Below are 14,137 nucleotides of genomic sequence, written 5' to 3'. Positions count from 1 at the left end.
CTTTACATGACAGGTCTTGGTTCTCATTTTTTCCCCATACCCTCCCTTCACCCCCTCCACCCTCCCCACTCTACAAAGACTTAGTATGTATATAGCTACATTTGTAACATAGAAATGGTCTGAAAGAATACACTATTCTGCATTATTAGCAATGGTTAACTCTAGGGAAAAAGAATAGTACTGTGCTTTCCAATTTTTTCATAGTAGCCATGTAATACTTTTATTACCAGTTGAAAAAAAAGCCCATGTATAAAAAGCCATGAATATATACAATATGTGTTTGAAAGAGTTCCTCTCAAGTTGATTACAGTACTTAATGCTTGGAATTATCTTCAGTTAACTGGAAGATTCCTGGTCCAAACCCTACATATAGGGAATTGATTGGCCTTCCAATGGACCGTGCTCAGGTACACTTTGTCATTAACTTCATAGAGGATTAGGCAGCCCGCGGAGCCACTCCCTACTTGCTGGGCAACAGTCCAGAAGTGAATTCCCTTGCAGCTTTCCGAAAGGAGGTCAAACAAGTCCTCGGGGACACTCAAAAGGAAGACATTGCCAAAGGCTAAATTTGGCATGGAAGTCGGAGCCTGGACTGGGATAAACCGTGCCAGCACTTTCCAGTTCTGCTTTCAAGGCCTTGATCAGAATGGGCAGAACTAGAGAGTTGTTTCCAAGAGCAGCTTAGCAGCCCAGGCCAGATTCTTAAGGTGAATCTGAAAATGGAAAATTCTCCTCTACCTCCCAGGCCCTTCCTCTCTCCTATTTGAGAGACGTTTAAATTTCCCTCCCTTTCCCTTGCTCAGAGCAATTTTCCTAGCGATAATTTCTGCCAACTTGATTAGGTCCTACTTTAGTTTTGCTCAAGACAGGAAAACAATCGAGGCCTGCCTTGAAAGCACAAGGAGCCGAGTTGGATCCCCGGTACCAAAAAAAAAAAAAAAAAAAGACAAGAAAAGGCTAGCAGTGTTCTTCTTTTTCTTTCCTCATCGTTCCCAACCCCACACTCTTTAGGTGTAATTAGCCAGTTTTGTATTGAAGTTACTTTTTTTGTCTTCCTTTCTCATATAATATTTTGTTGAATTGTAATTCATACATCCTAAAATTTGTCATTTATATAATTCAGGCTGGATGTGGTGGTGCACACCTATAATCCCAGTACTTGGGAGACTGAGACAGGAGGATCACTGAGTTCAAGGCCAGCCTGGGCTACATAGTGAATCCAAGGCCAGCCTAAACTACATATCAAAATCCTGTCTCAAAAACTAAAAATGGGAGGAAAAAATGGAAACAAAGCTTAAAAGGGGGCGGGATGTATCATCTACACGTGCAAATTCCCATGAGGAGTGTTATCATTATGTATGCCTAGAATGTGCCAGTAAGTGTTTTACTATATTTTAAAAATAAATAAAAATAAACTATATAGTTCAGTGGTCTTTAGTGTGTCCATAAGAATTGTATAACCACTACCACCACCACCACCACAGTATATTTTAGAACCACCCATAATGAAATCTATTACCCACTACCACTATCTATTACCTCATTTTTCCTTCATCCTCCCAGCCTTAGATGAGCACTAGCCCACTTTGTCTCTCTGTAGTTTGCCTATTCTTAGCATTTAATATAAATAAAATCACCCCACATGTGGTGTTTTACGTGTAGCTTTCTCGCTTAGCATATTTTTTGAGGTTCATCCCTGTTGTGGCCTGCGTCAGTACTCCATCCCACTTTATGGATGAATAATATTCCATGTGATGATGATAGCACATTTATTTACCCATTTATCAGCTGATGGCCATTTGAGCTGCTTCCATTTTGAGGTGATTATGGATAATGTTGCTATGACCATTTTTGCATAAGGCCCTTGTGTGGGCACACATTCTCAGTTCTCTTCGTTATTTACTTAGAATCACTGGGTCATATGGTAACCCCATGTTTAAGTTTTTTGTTTTTGGTTTTTGGTTTTTCAGTGCCAGAGACTGAACTCAGAGCCTTTGCATTGAACTACATCCTCAGCCCTTTAAAAAAATTATTTTGAGGCAGGTAGCAGCACCACTGAGCTAAATCCCCAGCCCTTAACAATATTAGTTTGAGACAGGATCTTCCTATATCACTAAATTGCCTAGACCGAGCTTCAATTTGCAATCCTTCTGCCTCAGCCTCCTAGAGTTCAGGGATTATGGTGTGTGCCGCCACAGTGGCCCTTTTTAATGTTTTGTGAGAGAGTCAAGCTGTTTTCCTAAGTAACTGCACTATTTTACCTTTCACTGATATATGCCTGTTTCCGTTTCTCTACAAACTCGACAACGCTTGCTGCTGTCTGTCCTCGTAAAATAGTACTTCATGGTGGTTTTGATGGTATCTCTTTAGTGACTAGTGACGCTGGAACATATTGGGCATTTGTATATTTTATTCTTTTTGATGAAATAGAGCTGGTCTTAATCTTATTTTCAAATTGTTCACTGCTAGTATATAGAAATAAAATTGTTTTTGTGTCTTGATCTTGTATCTTTCAACCTTGCCGACCTCATCTGTTCACTCAATAGTTGTTTCTGTTTTCAAGGCTCATCAACTTGATGAGTGAAAAAAAGGTTGCTCAGCTAGGATTTGCCCTCAGCTACTCCCATCTTACCAGATCCTATTGCCCCTTCTAATTACACTAATTTTGCCTTATCTCCAGGAGAGAAGACCTAGCACATTTCTTCCCCCACCCATTGAGTTTATTGGTACATTTTAGGTATACAATACAGTTACATTCATCATTGGGATCTTGTACCTTTACATGACAGGTCTTGGTTCTCATTTTTTCCCCTTGTCCCTGCCCTCCCTTCACCCGACCTAGCACATTTCTTTCGAAAGTTTGCTTGCCTGTGAACTGCCTCTTTTGGATCTGCAGCATTAGTTTCTTTGGCTACTAATCTATATAACTAAAATCCCAGTCTCCACTTAACACATAAACTGGTAATATTGACTTTTCCAGGGGACAAAAATGGCAATAAATTCCTCATCTGTCACACCTTCATAAATCTGATTTTAGGCACTTGTTCATTTACTGCAAGCTTTACCAATAAATCCTAGGTTTTGTGTAGCCTGCTGTTTGTGTTCCTGTAACCAGTATGGTTTTTATCATTATTGTCAACAAGTACTGTCTTGGCCCATTCAAGCAACTGTATAAAAATACCACAAACTTAGAGTCAGGGATTTAGCTCAGTGTCACTGTGACTGCCTGGCAAGCACAAGCACAAGGGCCTGAGTTCAATCCCTGTACACACACACACACACAAACACACACACACACACACAAACTCAAAAACTAGGTAGGTTATAAACAACAGGAATTTATTTCTCACAGTTCAAGAGGCTGGGAAGTCCAAGATCAAGACAGGTAGATTCTACATCTGGTGAGGGGTAGCTTTCTAACTTATATACAGCACTTTTCATTGTGTTCTGTCACATGGTGGAAGGGATGAAAGTCTCTTGGGGATCTTTCAAGAGCACTAATTGTGTTCATGAGGGCGCTGCCTTCATAAGCTAATCACCCTCCAAAGGCCCCTACCTCCTAATACCAGGGCTTTGAGGGTTAGAATTTCAACATATGAATGGGTAGCTGGAGTTAACACAAATATTCAGACCATAGAAAGTACCAAGGAAGGAAGGTCCCAAAGAGAATTCTACTACTTTAGACCACAGGTCAACCACAAATGCAAATATTTCATACTTACAGAAGAAAGTGAACTGGTAATAGTCCAGAAATATAGCATCAAGCTGTTTTCTATTAAGCCAAAGATTAATTTTGTTATAATTGCTATACAGAAATAGTATTTTAAGTCACTTAGCATTTAAATGATGATGTAGCCATCAAAAATATATAAAATATGTATTTATATTTAAAAATCTTCAAGATTCACTATTTTGTGAAAAACCAAATTACAGAAGTTTTTGTCATATTGATTTTCTAGTGCTGTTTTAATAAATCCGCAGAAATTCAGTGGCTTAAAACAACACAAATTTATTATCTTATAATTCTTCAAATCTTAATCATGTATGGGCCTCACCAAGCTGAAATCAAGATGTGAGCTGGACTGTGTTTCTATCTGGAGGCTTCCTCGGTTTTTCAGATGTTGCCATGATTCATGTGGTTGTAGGGTTGAGGTCTCCATGTCCTTGCAGGCTCCCATAGCTCCTAGAATCCTCCCTCTCTCTCTCTCTCTCTCTCTCTCTCTCTCTCAGGGAGGGAGGGAATGCAGAGACTGACTGTTAACGGGTGTTAATGGGTGAGGGCTTCCTCCTTTCCATCATGAGGCATTGTGGAATTACATAGTGGTTAATGGTTGTATAACTATGGCTATACTAAAAATTACTGAATATGCTAAAATGGTGAGTCTTACGATATGTGGACTGTATTTCAATTTTTTTGAAGTCTAAAACCCATTTTCCAAAGTACAAGCTGATCCACTTGAGTTCAAATCTGATATTACCATTTCATTTTCAATTTTTTGTTAGCACTACTAGATACTGAGATGCAAAAATGAAAAGATTTTGTCTCTGCCTTTTAAGAGCCCATTGACTAAAAGGAGAGACAATCATATGAGCACTTCATTTTAATTGAACCTTGTCAGGATGAAGCCAGAAGTGTGCTTTGAGATCACAACGGCTATCCTAGGAAACCCGGGCTTCCTTCTAAAGGCAGGAGGGAGTTGCTGAAGGCTTTCCAACTGGGAATTGACAGGATCAGTTTGTGTTTTAGTCATATCCTAGCAGCTGCGTGAAAGACTGATGTGACAGCAGCACGACTCGAGTGTTAGTTACTTTTCTCTCGTTGCTGAGACAAAATACCCAGCACCAAAAGTTAAAGGGGAGGGGGTTTGTTTGGCTTACAGTTTGGAGAGGTTTCAGTCCACAATCAGTTGGCTCCAAGGCAGGTATGGCAAACAGGCATAGCAGAGGAGAGACAACATAGCACCCACACAGTAGCAAAGGCAACAAGGGAGAGAGATCTTAACAGTGCCAAACTAACCACTCACATGTAGTGGTTTAGTAATCACACACCCTTAACGCCAGCATCACACATTCCAGATTCAACTACTTCTGAAAAAGAAAGTCCCACCTCATCCACATGAGGCTTTGGGGGAACTTCTAGACCCAAACCCTAACAGCTAGTGTCAGAGAGATCAGTTAGAAGACAATTGCAGTAGTTTGGGTGAGAACTAGGGGAAGCTTAAATGAAAAGCAGTGGTGGTAAAAATGAAGAGGAATTGAGATTTCATAAATAAATTGTATAAAAGCCTGTAGGACTTGGTCTGATAAGGAGCAAGGGAGAGAGGAATATGGGATGACTCACAGATTTCTGATGTAGATTACTGGATAGATGTTGGTTTCATTCATGGAGGAAAAAATATAGCAAGAAGTTTGCAGGTTGGTATAATGAGCTCAGTTTAGGATGATAGATATAAGTCACCTGATAAATGATGCAGCGTGTCTAGCCATCAGTGTTACTTTGATCTAGCTATGTGCTAGTTAATCCCCCTCTGCTGAAATTTCCTGATCTATAAAATGGCGGCATTGTATATTATAATAAATAAGGGTGTGTATGTGTGTGTGTGTGTGTGTGTATACATATTGCCCCACATTCAAGTATTAGGGGTCAGCTTTGGGGAAGTTGAGAACTATATATTAACTATTTTTAAATATGTGCCTAGCTCTTTACAAGAAAATTTAGTGGCATTAGATTGTAATTCTAGCCCTCTGGGAGGCTGAGGCACAAGGATCATAAGTTTGAGCCCAGCCTAGCCAATTGAGTGACTTACTGAGATCCTGTTTCAAAATTTTAAAATCTTAAAAGACTTGGGATATAGCTCAGTGCCTTAGTTTCAATCTCCTGTACTGAAAAGAGACAGGGGGAAGAGGAGAGGAGACAATAGATATTGCACTACTATTTACAGATGCAACTTGATTGATGCCACCTCACTGAATATACAGATATACTACGAAGATCAGGTGGAAGGTGATAATTGCTGCCCCAAAAGACTCAGTATAAGATTCTTTTAATTAGGCATTCCGCCTAGTGAATATAAACCAATTTGCTGTAGAAAAATTACATAAATTTCAAAAATAATAAAATCTAACTTTTGCTTTATGCTTGCTACATCCTAAGCATCACACTAAGCTTTATACAAGCATTATCTTTTTCATCTTTATAGTAATCCTACTATTCATGTTCTCATTTTACAGATAAGCAGAAGCTTAGAAAAATTAAATAACAACCAAGATCATTAATCTAGTAATCAGTAAAGCCACAATTCACACCCAGGTCTCCAGAGTCCAAAATCAAGAACAAGAACTATTGCTACATATGAAACCAGGTATTCTTATGTATAAAAGCATGGTTATTTGCATGCTTAGATAATTTAATGAGCAAAATACCAATCTGGTCTGATTTATGTGATTTATATTAGTATTTATTATGCTTCTTCCTCTTTAGCATTCCCAGTTAATTCCCAAACTCACTCCGTAATCTTCATGTGAGGTCCTGTTATCTCTTTGCCCATCTTCCCTTCCTCTCTTCACATTGCTCTGTTTCGCACATAGATTGGACATGTTGAGTAAACAAAGAAAGCCTTGGCTGGAAATAGCAACATTTGCAGTATCTCTCAGAAGGCCTTTCCTCATACTCATTCCTGACCTATGCTTTTGGAGTCAGGACTATTGAGCTCACTATTGTTCAGCCCAGTTGTTCACCCCAGTGGTCCAGCCACACAAAAACTTCCAGAGGGCCGGGCGTGGTGGCGCCCGCCTACAATCCCAGCACTCGGTAGGCTGAGGCAGGAGGATCGCTGTGAGTTCGAGACCAGCCTGGGCTGCACAGTGAGTTCCAGGTCAGTCTCAACTAAATAGTAAGACCCAGTCTCAAAAAAAAAAAAAAAAACCTTCCACAGGAATAGGAAAGGTCAAAGAAATGTACATTCATAATGAGATGGGCCAATGGGGCAGGAGGGAGGAATTTGCTGAGTGGGAATGGAAAAGTGGAGTCCTTTGTTCTTCATAAGAGGGTGTGGCTGTGATTTTTGCAGAAAACAGAATGGAAGCCAGCTGAGCAAGGGCATCTCTATCATAAGGCAGTGTATATAACAAAAATGGATTCACAAACAAAGCTAATATATTTTAATGAGGCCATCTCGGGACTCTTTATATCCATATCCATATAGATTTCATAGGCAAGGAGTAGTCTCTGCCCATGGCCGTTTGTCTGAATACAGTAAGTCCCCGACTTACAAACATTTGAGTTGTGAATTTTCACAGATATGAATAGACCTCACCTTAGAATACTCATATTTGTGAACAAATCACAGAAGTAGCTCGAATGTCTGTCAGGCCTTGTCATAGTTTTGCAGTAGTGTGCTTACAGTGCAGTAGTATACCGTAGTACAGTGCTCAATCAGAGTCCAAGATGTCTGGAATCAAGAGGAGAAGCAGTGGTGATGTGGAGGGGACTGATAGGAAATGCAAAGCAATATGCATTGTATGTAGCTGGGCATGGTGGCGCATGCCTGTAATCCCCGCACTCGGGAGGCTGAGGCAGGAGGATCACTGTGAGTTCGAGACCAGCCTGGGCTACATAGTAAATTCCGGATCAGTCTCAACTACATAGTGAGACCGTGTCTCAAAACCAACAAACAAACCAAACCAATACATTGTATGTCTGTGTCAAGGGTGTAGAAGACTCACTTTAGATTTATGAATGAATCCATGAATGTTCCCTCAGAACAGAACTCGTTCGTAAGTCAGAGACTTACCATGGTGATCAAAAAGCTGAGCAAAATCTTGCCAAGGAAGAGAAATTTAAATTAATTTAGTATGCAGATTTTTTCTTGAATTGTTGGACTGACTGAATTGATTTTTTTCATGGTGGGAAGGCACCTCAAATAATCAAGATGCATTGTATTCACGATTTAATTTCCCAAATGTCAGCATTGCAGTACATTTCAAAAGTAATTCATTTTGCAGTGTGTTTTTCCCATTACACTCATACGGCAGAAATTATTACAAACAGCCTAGGAAGCTGGGATCATCATTATATCAACTAAGGGGTCTGACTGGGCTGTTTGACAGTAAAGGTTATTTCTCCTGAAAAAAGAAAAAGAATTCCACATTGTTTCAAAAATAAACGTATTTGATATCTTCTATCAACTCTCCCTCCGTCTCTCTCCAGCCTTGAATATTCCCTCAGTTTCTCAAGCCTGTCTTGCCTGAACATGACTTATTATTTTCCTCTGTGTTTTGCTTATTTATACTTTTTCTTGGTTAGAAAAATCTATGTTCCTTGTCTTCCATATTTCCATCTCACCTTCAAAACTAGAATTTACTTTGTTCAAGATACCTTCCCTGACAATCACATCTCAAGTGTGATTTTTTTTTAGTTTCCTTATCTATTGCCACTTCAGTCTATTTATGCCATATTTTCATGCAGTTACTAAAATGTTTCTTTGGAGTTGAACCCAAGTTGTTTTATTTGTGTATGTTTTAGTCTTTGATTAGATTTTACATTGTCTAGAGAACTTAAGGGCTGTGACTTTTATTTCTTTTGCATCCAGGAATAATACAGTGACTCATGTTAGAATGGCATAAATGCCATACCTGTGATAAATTTCAACCCGCATCAAACATTTGATGGCGATAGCAAGATTTTATGAAACAAGCATCAAATGCATTTCAAAAGGTTAAAGATGCAATGTGAACATCCACTCTGCCTTTCATGAATCTTTCACCTAAGAACTTATTAAAGTTTTTTTTGTTTATATTTATCGTAGTTTTCTTATCAAATCTCAGGGCAACAACTTATTAACTAATGGACAGAAGACTCTGTTGTAGAAAACAAAATCACCATTCATTACCAACTTATGGTTCAACAAATTTAATTATTCTACAAACATTCATAGTACATAGGACTGAAAGGACATTAAATTTACTTTCCTTTGGCAAAACCAAAACACACTGGAACAATAACAGAATAAAGTTATCTCAATTTCAGTCCTAAGTAAGTGTCTGAGACAACATGGTGTGAATTAGGATGGGGGAGGAGATATGCATGAAAGCATAGCCAGTGAGCTCTTCCTGAAGGTCTTATGATGTGAACTTGGCCTCAAATGATGGGCAAAGAAGAGACCAAAAGCAACAGTGTCCATGCTGTATTTGGGAGATGGTTCCTAGTGTACTCTTTCATATGGTTAGAGTAAATACACATCATCACACATTCTGGCTGGGTGTGGTGGTGCATGCCTGTTATCCTATCACTGTGGAGCCTGAGACAGGAGAATTGCCACACAGAAGTTTAAGGCCAGCCTGGGCTACATAGTGAGTTGAAGGCCAAACTGAATGACACAGCGAGACCCTGTCTCAAACAAAAAGAAGAAAAAAAGAACAAGATCACTTTCTGGTTTTTAGGGATGTTCTTTGCTGCTGGATTGGTCACTATTTTCAGTGGTTGGTTACCATTTTCAGCAGAGAGAATGAACAGTATTTCCAATGGAGAGCAAAAGGAAATGCATACACAAATATGCTTAAAAATAAAACACCTCATGAGTATATTAAGGTGGTAGTCTTTTTTTTTTTGGCACCGGGGATCAAACTCTGGACCTTGTGCTTGTGAAGCAGGTGGTGGAACCACTGAGCTAAATCCCCGGCCCCTTGTGAGTGTGTGTGTGTATGTATGTGTGTGTGTGTCAATACCGCCAATTCAAATCTATCATCTGTACTTCGGATCTTTATCACTCTTCAGTATTTGCCACTGTCTCTCAAATATTTGTCTCTTTCTGAATTTAAAGCCCTTTAAAACTTATTTTCCTCTTTTTTATCTATTTATCTTCAGGCATTATACTTGAATGTATTTGCTCTTATTTTCTTTCTAGCTTACTCATCATTTCTTAAATTACATTTATTTTATTTCTAATTATTTCCTGAGTTGTATCTCTTAATTTCTGAGTTTCTAATTCTCATTTCTGTTATTTCATATTATGTTCTATTTTCATAATATCTTTTATCTTATTAGAAATATTAGATTACAGTTTTGATCTCTTTCATGGATATTTTTTCCGGGGTGATCTCATTTCCTCTATGGATGTTATTCAGCTCTTTTTTCCTTTTTTTAAAAAATAAAAACTATATGACCTTGATATTTTTCAGCTGCTTCTTTTAATGTAAATTTGTTTTCCTGAACTTGTGTCATAAAGTGGCATTCATAAAACTTTTATCAGGCCACAGAACTACCTCTGTTGATTTTGGAATGTGAAAAATAAGGCAGCTTGCTTTTTAGGCTATTTCACCATTTTGATGTGGAGCTATTCTGTCTGCCGGAACTTGTCCACGTCCTCTTAAGTTTGTATTTCATTCCAAGTGATACCCGTTCAGTATGGGGTTTGTCCTACAAAGAGGCCCTCACAGAGTGATTTTGAGCTAGGTTGCTCCAGTCTCTTCAGAACTTTTCCCCCTGAGCGTGGCATTTTTTCCCACTGCTATTCTCATATTGGCTTGCCTTTTGTATTCCTCTGTCTTCAGGGTGCCTCAGAGGAAGCTTCCTTAGCTTTTCTCCCAGACAGACGTTGATACCACACAGGTCTTGTGGCTGTTGGTGAGTGACCCCTACCCACCTGTATTTTAACACTCGCAAGGATACCTTATCACGTACTGCTTTGCTTTGCATGTGTCTCCTATAGGGTATGTATTGGAAACCATCTACAAAGTCCTATGTTAATGGTAATTGTGGAAGGCAATTAAGATCAGATGAGGTCATGAAGTTGAGGTCTCCATGATAGCACTGGTGGCTTCATTACAAAAAGTATGTGAGCTAGCAACTATGCTCCGTCTCTCCATGCGATATCCTCCACTATTTCACGATGCAACAAGGAGACCCTCACCAGATGCCAGGGTTACCAGGGTGTGCTGTGGGCTCTTTCTAGAGATGTTTTCCAGGTTCTTGTCCCAAACAAAGAATTGGACAAGAAATACACAAAAGGCAGTGCAGTTTTATATTTTTTAAAGATAAGAAAAGAAATATGCTCTACAGAGTGAGTGCAGGCCGATAAAAGTAGGAAAAGAAATATCCTATGCAGGGTGAAAGCAAGCCACTGAGAAAAACAGAGCCCTGGGGCAACAAGGTCAATGGCTGCCCTGGTTGAAATCTCCCATTCTGACTTTGAATGGAGGCCATCCTGTCAAAAATCCGCTTGATTTCACCTGAGGAGAATTAAAGATAGCATTTTCTGGTTGGTCCCAGGTGCAGAGCTTGGAACTGTTTTTCTGGACATATGTCCTGGATTTCCATGATTGATAGATCATGCCCACTTAGACACCTTAATCTCCTGTTTCACCAGCACCATGCTCGAGGACTTCTCAACCTCTGGGACTGTGAGCTAAATATGCTTTTGTTCTTTATAAATTACCCAGTCTGTAGTATTCAGCTGTAGCAACAGAAAATGGATTAAGACACAATTTTGTTGTAAATGTTGCTTGTGGAGTTTTGGTTTTGCTATGTATTTGTTCTCTCTGTTTTTGGAGGGCGTGTTTGTTTGTTTGTTGTTTTGGTACCAGGGATTGAACTCGGTACCTTGTGCTTGCAGGCAGGCACGTTGCCACTGAGCTAAGTCATTGGCCCTGTTCTCTCTGTTTTTATTTTAAGATGCAGAAAGAATGAAAAGCTATGCTTCTGATGCTGTCATCTTCCCAGAATCCTCTCCCAAGTTAATTCAATTAAATTATAAGTGTATTTGATGTTACAGTCCCTGTGGGAGGCTGCTCATAACTTATGGGTGTTGACATCTTGCTTCTATTTGGGCCTTGGAAGGTTAAGGGCTTTAAATCTAAACTGTTTATGTCACAATTAATGACCAAACATAAGGAAACTAAAATGTGAACACAGTAAATTACCGACTCACATGAATTTTTCTTTTAAAAAAAAGCATTTTAAATTTAATTACGGAAGAAATATTTCTGAGGATTTTGGAATTACTTTTAACAATAAATAAAAGAAACCAGTTATGTATGTGTTCTTAGAATTAACACAATGCAGCTTTCTTTTCTGAGGCATATACACATAAATTACTTATGTATAAGCTTCATAGAGTATAATATATTTGCATATATTGCTATAAATTTTATTTATTACCGATAAAAATTGTAAGAATTAGCACAAAAAAGAGAAAATTCTTAGTAGCAGCTAGTCAACTGATAGAGCCACTGAGCTCTCATGAAGCCCAGTATGGACCTTTAAAACAACAAAAAAATCTCAAGTGGTCGTCTTGTTCAGACCACAGCCTTAAGAATCTTTCTAACTCAATATGTTTAAGTGCAGAAAATAGTTGACAATTAATAATATCAGTAGGAACTGCTATTTTGGTCTTGCTATCTGGTTTTCTTTCACGTGACAAGGTATAGTGCCAACAAGCAGAGCAGAGAAACAATACTTAAGCACGACTTCAGAAAAATTTAACAGAGCTCTGGTATCTAGGAAACAGCAGCGCAGATAGCGCATTGAAGATGAATAGTTGAGGAGCCAGGGGCAACTCTAGGGCCATGTTATGATGCTGTGTGAGTGGCATTGCACATGGTTGCCATAGTTACAGAGCTGCACAAGCTATAGACACACAGGCCCTATGGACCCACCCACCCTGCTGCCACTGCCTTCCACACCTGCCCCTGTGAGTTTCTACAGCACCAGCATAGGGAGAAAAAGGCCATATGGCTTAAATCAAAATATTTTTTTCACTTCCAAAAATCAGAATACCAGAGATTCAGAGCAGAAGGCAAGGAAACGTTGGAAAATGCTGATTTCCCAAGGGTCAAAGCTTCAGAACATTTACTCAAAAAACAAAAAAACAAAAAACAAAACGCCGGTGTTCCTCAGATACCCACATCTGTATCTACTGTCCTGTTCCCTTTTACCTTCTTGATTTCTCTCCTCGCTATGTAGGTCCTGGCTGTCTGCTCCCGCAACTCCCACCGGCAACCTTGTCTGCAGCACCCAGGAGAGCTGTAACATTATTCAAAGGAATGCACGGGGATTGAGTTGGTAGAGTGGAGATTAGATATTTTGGTACTCTTGTTTTCTTCCAGTAGGATAAAGGAAACATGTCTTGGATGCTATTGCCAGATTTAAGGCAAAGCCAGGATAAGCTGAAGAAAAATGATAGTGGTTGTTGCAGATAAAGAGTAGGAAGTAGAAAATTTAAAAATAGAAGAGGAAAATAACTTGCTTATAACTAGGGAGGTCCTGAAGTATCGCCCTAAATTTAAGGGTTGGATGGTGAGCCATAATGAACATATGTTGAAGAGCTGTCTAGGGGTAGCACGTAGTTTTCTCTGGTCTCCTCTTCCTGGTGGAATAACTTGCACTTAGTCAGTTGGGAGACTTCTTCATGTTCATGGATACCATGAATAAAATGGTTTAGGGACTTGCTGATTCTATTTTGGGATTTCAGATGGAGTAAAGTTCCCAGAGCCTTGCTCTGCTCATGTCATATAAAGCTAGCGCTATCCAAAACATGCAAGATAGTGAGGCATAGAGGAAAGGAAAGGCAATGAACATGGAGAGATAATAAAAAGGTACAGTGGACCTTCAAATTTAAAATTACAGTAGAAGATACATTGCCCTGTGTTAGTTTCCCAGGACTGCCATAACAAAGCACTGCAAAATAGGTAGCTGAGAAAAGCTGAAATATCTTACCTCATAGATCTGGAGGATGGAAGCCTCTCTGAAACCTGCTGGAGAACTCTATCTTGCCTTTTCCCAGCTTTATGGCTTGCCCACTCTCTTTGATGTAACTTGGCCTCTGCATGCACACCCGGCCCTCCCTCTGTCATCATAACGTGATGTTTTCCCTCTGTCTGTCTCTTCTCATGATATTTTTATGACACCAGTCCTATTGGACTAAGGACCCATGCTAATCTAATCCAGTTTGACCTCATCCACTCATTACATCGGCAACTACCCTCTTTGCAAATAAGGTCATATTCTGAGCCCTGAGGAGTTAAGACTTCAACTTTTCTGCTTGAGGAAGACAAAATTCAACCCTTAACAGCATTCATCCTATCCGAGTTCAAATTTAGAGTCAGACATTTATCAGCTGTATAGTTTAGGGTGCATCTC

General features: G+C 39.4%; 1 long non-coding RNA gene across 1 annotated transcript in view; it reads left to right on the top strand.

Moving 5' to 3' along the window:
* Positions 1–4,242: 4,242 nt before the first annotated feature.
* The window catches only part of LOC104871548, a 34,735-nt gene continuing 24,840 nt past the window's right edge, over positions 4,243–14,137 (top strand). The window contains exons 1-2 of the long non-coding RNA XR_782899.2: positions 4,243–4,377; positions 6,232–6,362. This is a non-coding gene — a long non-coding RNA (uncharacterized LOC104871548). The remainder of the gene's footprint in view (positions 4,378–6,231; positions 6,363–14,137) is intronic.

Source organism: Fukomys damarensis, unplaced genomic scaffold (genome assembly GCF_012274545.1).
Source record: "Fukomys damarensis isolate Sample0158 unplaced genomic scaffold, DMR_v1.0_HiC HiC_scaffold_23, whole genome shotgun sequence".
Lineage (NCBI taxonomy): Eukaryota > Metazoa > Chordata > Mammalia > Rodentia > Bathyergidae > Fukomys > Fukomys damarensis.
This window is presented reverse-complemented; position numbering and strand designations above follow the sequence as displayed.